The sequence below is a fragment of the Podarcis cretensis genome, assembly GCF_951804945.1.
Source record: "Podarcis cretensis genome assembly, chromosome: 3".
Taxonomy (NCBI): domain Eukaryota; kingdom Metazoa; phylum Chordata; class Lepidosauria; order Squamata; family Lacertidae; genus Podarcis; species Podarcis cretensis.
This window is the reverse complement of record NC_137172.1, coordinates 32887377-32893885: the sequence shown is the minus strand read 5'-3', so window position 1 is coordinate 32893885 and position 6509 is coordinate 32887377.

Genomic DNA, 6509 nt, shown 5'->3' with positions numbered 1-6509 from the left:
AAGCACATCCTGTATCGATAAGTCCAAACTGTGAAGAACAACAGTTCCGTAGCCTTTACTGGGGATTGTGTGGTCATCCGCCTGGTGAATCGCACCTTCCTGCGGTGTAAAAGACACGAACAGTCGCTTATCGTTGCACATGTGGTGCGTTGCAGCCGAATCAACAACGAAGAAAGATCTAGACGTCTTCTGGACCTTTGCAACCTTTGGAGTGAAGCGTGAGACCATTGCCTTGTGCTGCGTTGTCCTGGACACCGGACCTTTGCCTTTGCTTTGGCCTTTTCCACGCAATGAGCTTTTGCTGCGGTGCTCTGTCTTGGCCCTGGGATATCTGCATTCCCTCTTCATATGGCCTAGACGTCCACACGAGTAGCATTTCACTGCCTTCAAAGCTTTGGCGCCATCTGGTGGTTCCACTGCACTCTGGGATGACGTCTGTGAAGACTCCCCCTTACCCATGCAGCTATCACCCTGGCGGTCTGCTTCATTCTGAATCATGGCAGTATCACAAGCTACTCTGAGCTGAGCATGTGGCTGATTGGCATCAGATTCCCCATTTGCATCAGCCAGCCTTCTGCAGCTAGCCATCATGACTCTGGCATTAGCCTTCTGCGTCATCTCTGCTGCTTTAAATCAAGCTGCTTTATACAAGCTGTGTCTGTGCTGCTTCAAGCCTCATTCCAAAGGCAAGTTCAAAAGTGCTTTCTCTCTGCTGCCTTAAATCAAGCTGCGTCACTGTTTTCTGCAGCTGCTTTATTCCAAAAGCACTTTTAAAAGTTACTTTCGGTTTCCCCCAGCATAGGAGCTTGTTCCTTTGAGCCTTTGCCTGTGCCCGGCAAAATGGCCTTAAAAGTTCAAAGTCCAGCCATAAAGCCATTAATTAGGAGCTGGCTGGCTGCCTGGAGCATGAGCAACATACCTCTCATCAATCATCCTGACGCGCAGAGATATCGTCCGATCCGTCCCTCTGCTTTCCTTTGCATTCTTTGCCGGCACTCCGAAGTCCATCCGTCACTTTGACTGCGTTGTTCTGGCCCATAACCAGGAATGTTGAAACTGCAGTAGCCCGTGCACAGCGGAATGATGAGGAGTACGTGCCACATACTCTATATTACTTTATTTACACCTCAAAGCTGGTATATTACAGAAAAACATCTTGCCTCTGCCGGAGCAGAGAAAGCATCCTCTCTCCTCTAAAGCACGGAGAGAACTCAGCGTGAACAGTGAAAAACAGGAAACCAGTGTACGTCACATCCAGTCTCCTTTCCCGTGAGAAACTCCAACAGCAACTCTGACTGGAATGTAAGCATTGTCTTGTGACAAGCATTTCGCTGCACAGTGAAGGAAGCAGAAACCAACAAGCTCCCAATGTGAACTGTGGCTGGCGCTCCTTGGTGGGCTTGGTGATTTCCCAGCAGCACCAGAGCACAGCCCTTCCCCAGCTGCCTCTCCTTGGCTGCACAGTGCAAGGGTGGGCACCAGTAGGTCCTGGGCAAGCAGACAGCTCTCCTTTCCATGCTCTCATCACAGGGTACATGGCATGCCCAAGGACACATGCTGGAAGGGAGACCCTGGAGAAGGACCAGGGAAAAGTCTGGGCGCTAGCTGGTGGGAGTTCCACCCAGTGGTGGGTATCTCTTTGCTGAATGTGTCTCTGAAAAAAATTACACATCACTTGGGAAGGCAGGCAAACTACTGTATTTTTCTCCCTATTGGACGCACCGGCCCATAGGACACACCTAGTTTTTTGGGGGGGAAATAAAGGGGGGGGAATTTATTTTCCCCGCCAGTCGCAGATGTCTGCCCGAAGCGTGGGTTGCTCTGCTTCAGGTCGACCATTTTCGGATTGCACTCCATGGCGACCTGGAAGTAATGGAACACGTTACTTCCAGGTTTCATCGATCGCACATGTGCAGATGTTCAAAATGACATCACACACATGCACAGAAGTGGTGAATCATGACCTGCGCATGCGCAGACGTGGGTTGCGTTCTCTTCAGGATGCAAATGGGGCTCCGGAACAGATCCCATTCGCATCCAGAGGTTCCACTGTATCAGTGTACTGGAAGAAGCAAAGATCACCAGTGTTGAACCAATGATTCTTCAACATCAGCTTCGTTGGACTGGTCATGTTGTGCGGATGCCTGATGATCGTCTTCCAAAGCAACTACTCTATTCCAAGCTTAAAAATGGAAAGCGTGATGCTGGTGGTTAACAAAAGAGGTTTAAAGGCTGTCTGAAAGCAAATCTAAAAAAATGTAGTATAAACACTGAAAACTGGGAAACACTGGCCTGTGAGCACTTTACAAGTGGGTCACTTTGGATGATGATGGAGGAAGCTTTCTGGGGAAGCATCTTGAGCCCTTTCTCAATGTCAAGAAGCTTTCAATTTATTAGGAAAAACAACCTCGGGGGGAGGGGGAATGGCTCAAGGGCAGGGGTGCAAATGGGACAGTCCACACATTTTTAGCATTCCATAACAAATTATTTCACACAAAGTGAGTTCTATAATTGGTGTGCACCCACCTAGTGATCTAGTTTAAAAAGAGGTGCCTGACCAAAGCCGCCCTCATCACAGTCCCTGACACTTCTGGTGCTGACCTCAATTCCTCCTTCTCACTTCTTTGTCATTCTTACCTTGAGAGATAAGACATCTTTGTTTCTCAGAAAGTGAGACATGCAAAGAGCAAGCATGGCTCTTTCCATCTCCATTTTTGTTAGATCAAACATGTATCTATTTCCTTTAATCAACTTGGCTTTCTTCTTTTCCTGAACTACGAGTCTCCACGTGATTGCATCTAAAGATAAAGTGCGATCCTCCCAGGAGGCATTTACTGTGAAGTTCAATGTCTGATGATGCATTTAAACTTAAAATGCCACCACAGGAATTTGAGGGAGCAAAATGGTTGGATGGGAGGTGGCCCTGCTCTTGATGGGATTATACTCTCTCTCAAGGAGCAAGTATGTAGCTTAAGGGTATTTCTGGATCCTTTGTTGTTGCCTGAAGCTCAGGTGGCCCCAGTGGCACCAAGTGTCTTCTATCAGCTTTGACTGGTGGCCCAGCTGCATCCATATTTGGACATAGATAGCTTACCTTCTGTCTTCTGTGCTATGATAACCTCTAGGTTAGTTTATTTCAATGTGTTCCACATAGGGCGGCCTCTGAAGATGGTTTGGAAGCTTCAGCTAGTGCAGAAGTCAGCAGCCAGGTTGCTCACAGAGGCAAGACAATTTGAGCATATTACTGCACTGGCACAACTTCACTGGCTGCCAGTTAGTTTACAGGTCCCATTCAAAGTGCTGGGTTTTTTGTTTTGTTTTTTCATTAAATATTTTCTTGTTTTATGTGTAATGTCTCTCATATTCTTTCCATTTTTCCATTTTTACAAATCAGTTTCATTTGTTGAGACATTAGGGGGATTCAAAGTGCTGGTTTTTACCCATAAAGATTTAAATGGCTCAGGATCACAATATCTCAAGGAAGCCCCTCTCTTCAACCCGGACCCTGGAATCATCCTCTGAGGCCCTTCTTCATGTGCCTCCTACGCAGGAGATCTGGAAGGTTGCAGCAACACGAGAACCGGCCTTTTCTGCAGTGGCCCCCCATTTGTGGAATACTCTCCCCAGGGAGGTCCACTTGATGCCTTCCTTATACACCTTTAGGTGCCAGGCAAAAACATTTCTCTTCAACCTGGCCTTTGGTTGATTAACATATTCTACCCCTTTTACCTGTGTTTGTGGGAGGGGGGGCTATAGAGGGTATTTTTGTTCTTGTTTTTATTATGTATTTTACATTTTTATATTGTATTTTTATGTTGTGAACCTCCCTGAGATCTACAGGTGAAGGGCAGTATACATATTTACACATGTCCACTTTATATCACTCCGACTGCAATCCTGTACTCACTTTCCTGGCTGTAAGCCAATTGACTTCAATGGGACTGACTTCTGAATAGGCACATATACATTTTATTGCACATTGGAAGCATTTTTAAAAGACACTACAAAGCATTTAAATATTTAGATTTTGGAATTTCAATTTGCTCTTGAAATTTGAATGTTGCCATTCAACTGTACATAGTATTCCAAATGCAGTGGCATCATAGATTTGTATAACGGCATCATGATACTGGCAGTTTTATTTTCCATTCCATTCCCAATGATCCCTAGCATGGAATCTGTCTTTTCAATAGCCCCAGCATATTGGGTTGACATCTTCACTGAGCTATTAACTATCACTCCAAGATCTTGTTTCTGGTCTGTCGCTTGGAGTCTGCATTCAGTGGCAACAGCTGGAGAAGCATCTGCAGAGCCTCCCATTATCCATATCGGGACCAGGGTGGCAGAGAAGTGTACCTGAATTGTTTTTATTATCACCATTTCACAACTATGTTAAAGTCAAAGGACTTTTGTTGTTTCTTTTAATTGCTGCTCATCAAACTGTGGTTCAACAGCTGAAAACTTTGGATAATTTGCATTTACAAAGGCAAACATCCTCCCCCCAAAAAAGTCATTTTTTTACAGCATGCTTGCTCTTTGCCTGTCTCACTTGCTGAGAAAACATTTTTACAGCATTTTTCTTTTTAAAAAAATGTGCCATACATCCAGGTTATCCTGGACATTTCGCCAGTTTGGTAAAAATCTACCAGGATGCCATTTTGACAGTCCAATTCCAGACGCATATGGGAAATCCCGAATGTATGGCAGTCCTATGTAGGAACATTTGGACTACAGCAATCTTGCAAAGAGAAACCACAGTCATTCAGCACCATCTGGCGGAGCTTTATTTTCTACACTTCTACTTCTGATGTACAATGTACAATCAGCATCTGCCAAAGCCATATGGGCAATATAACATTTCTTTATGAAAGAAGTTAGGTATGTGTAGTATTTACTTGTATGAATCTTTTGTGACATGTGCCTGATCCCATGCTGGGGATGTTCTTATGTTCCTTAATTCCTCTTTCTTTTGCATTTTGTTTTCTCTTTAAAAAACAAACAAACCCATGCAACTCCCATAATCGTTGACCATTGTCCAGGCTTGCAAGGGCTGATAGGGGCTGCAGTTCAGTAACACCAGGAAGCCCCAATGTTCCCCAGGCTGGTCTAAAGCATTCTTCTGTTTTAAATAAACAGTGTGCCAGTGTTGCCCTTCAAGATTCCTGCTACACCTGTTTGGAGTACTAAGCAAGAGAACTCTTGCTAGAGGCTGGAGAGGTCCCAAAATATTTTGCCCCCTGCCCCTGCCTAACACTCTTGCTCTTTTTAATGCTGAACTCTGTAGTCAGCACCTATCAGCTAAGCAGACAAGCAATGCTGCCTACAGATAACACAGGTGGTTTCTGCACAATTTGGGGACTCTACAGTCCCCAAATTTGGGATGCGGGTGGCGCTGTGGGTTAAACCACAGAGCCTAGGACTTGCTGATCAGAAGGTCGGCGGTTCGAATCCCTGCGACGGGGTGAGCTCCCGTTGCTCGGTCCCTGGCTCCTGCCAACCTAGCAATTCAAAAACACATCAAAGTGCAAGTAGATAAATAGGTACTGCTCCAGCAGGAAGGTAAACGGCGTTTCCGTGTGCTGCTCTGGCCACATGACCCAGAAGCTGTACGCCGGCTCCCTCGGCTAATAAAGCGAGATGAGCGCTGCAACCCCAGAGTCAACCATGACTGGACCTAATAGTCCCTTTACCCTTTACCTTTACAGGTAGGCAGGAAAACAATTAATTTGTAAATTAAGGAAAGAAAAAACCAGAGGAGCATCATGTGAGCTGGCCATGCTGCAGGAAGGACTGAACATTAAAGGTCACCCTTAAGAGATGGGGTGGGAGGAGGGAAAGCTGGGATTTGCTCATGTTCTGTAGTCGTAAACCCTGGACTGGTTGGAATTATTCTCCAAAGCCTTGTTCCCTAACCTCCCTTGTGCCCCTTGCCTTATTTTTTGGACCTGTCCTTTATCCCTTAGTGTCAGCGGCAACAAGCAAGAACACTGGGCAGACAGTGGATAAGAATTGTCACATTTGGGGGGGGTGTGTTGCCTGTTAGGATATTGATGTTCCGTTCCACCTGAACAGATATGTGGAGCTGTTGTATGTCACATGTCTGTTTACATTCCAGCACAGATTGCTGGGAACTTCCGTTGTGTTTATAGCTTTTGCCTTATGCTTTTTGTTTGGACACAAAGGGGAGAAGACATGTTTTTTCCTTTGTCCTGATGCTGAATAAAATGCCTGTAAATACGTTTCTCCAGTATTTTGCAGCAGAAAACAGGAATATTATTGACTATGTCTTAGGTGGCGCTGGCCTTTTGAAAAAGGGAATAGGGCTCCTGTAGCCTTAAGAGTGGTGTAGAAGAGGGAATTTCAGCAGGTGTCAATCAAGGCTATCCCAATACATTTTGCTGCCTCACGCAAATGATAGAACCTGGGGGACCAGGGTTCAAATCCCCAAACAGCCATGAAGCTCTCCGCCCAACCTATTTCACAGGCACCTTAAAGACCAACTAAGTTAG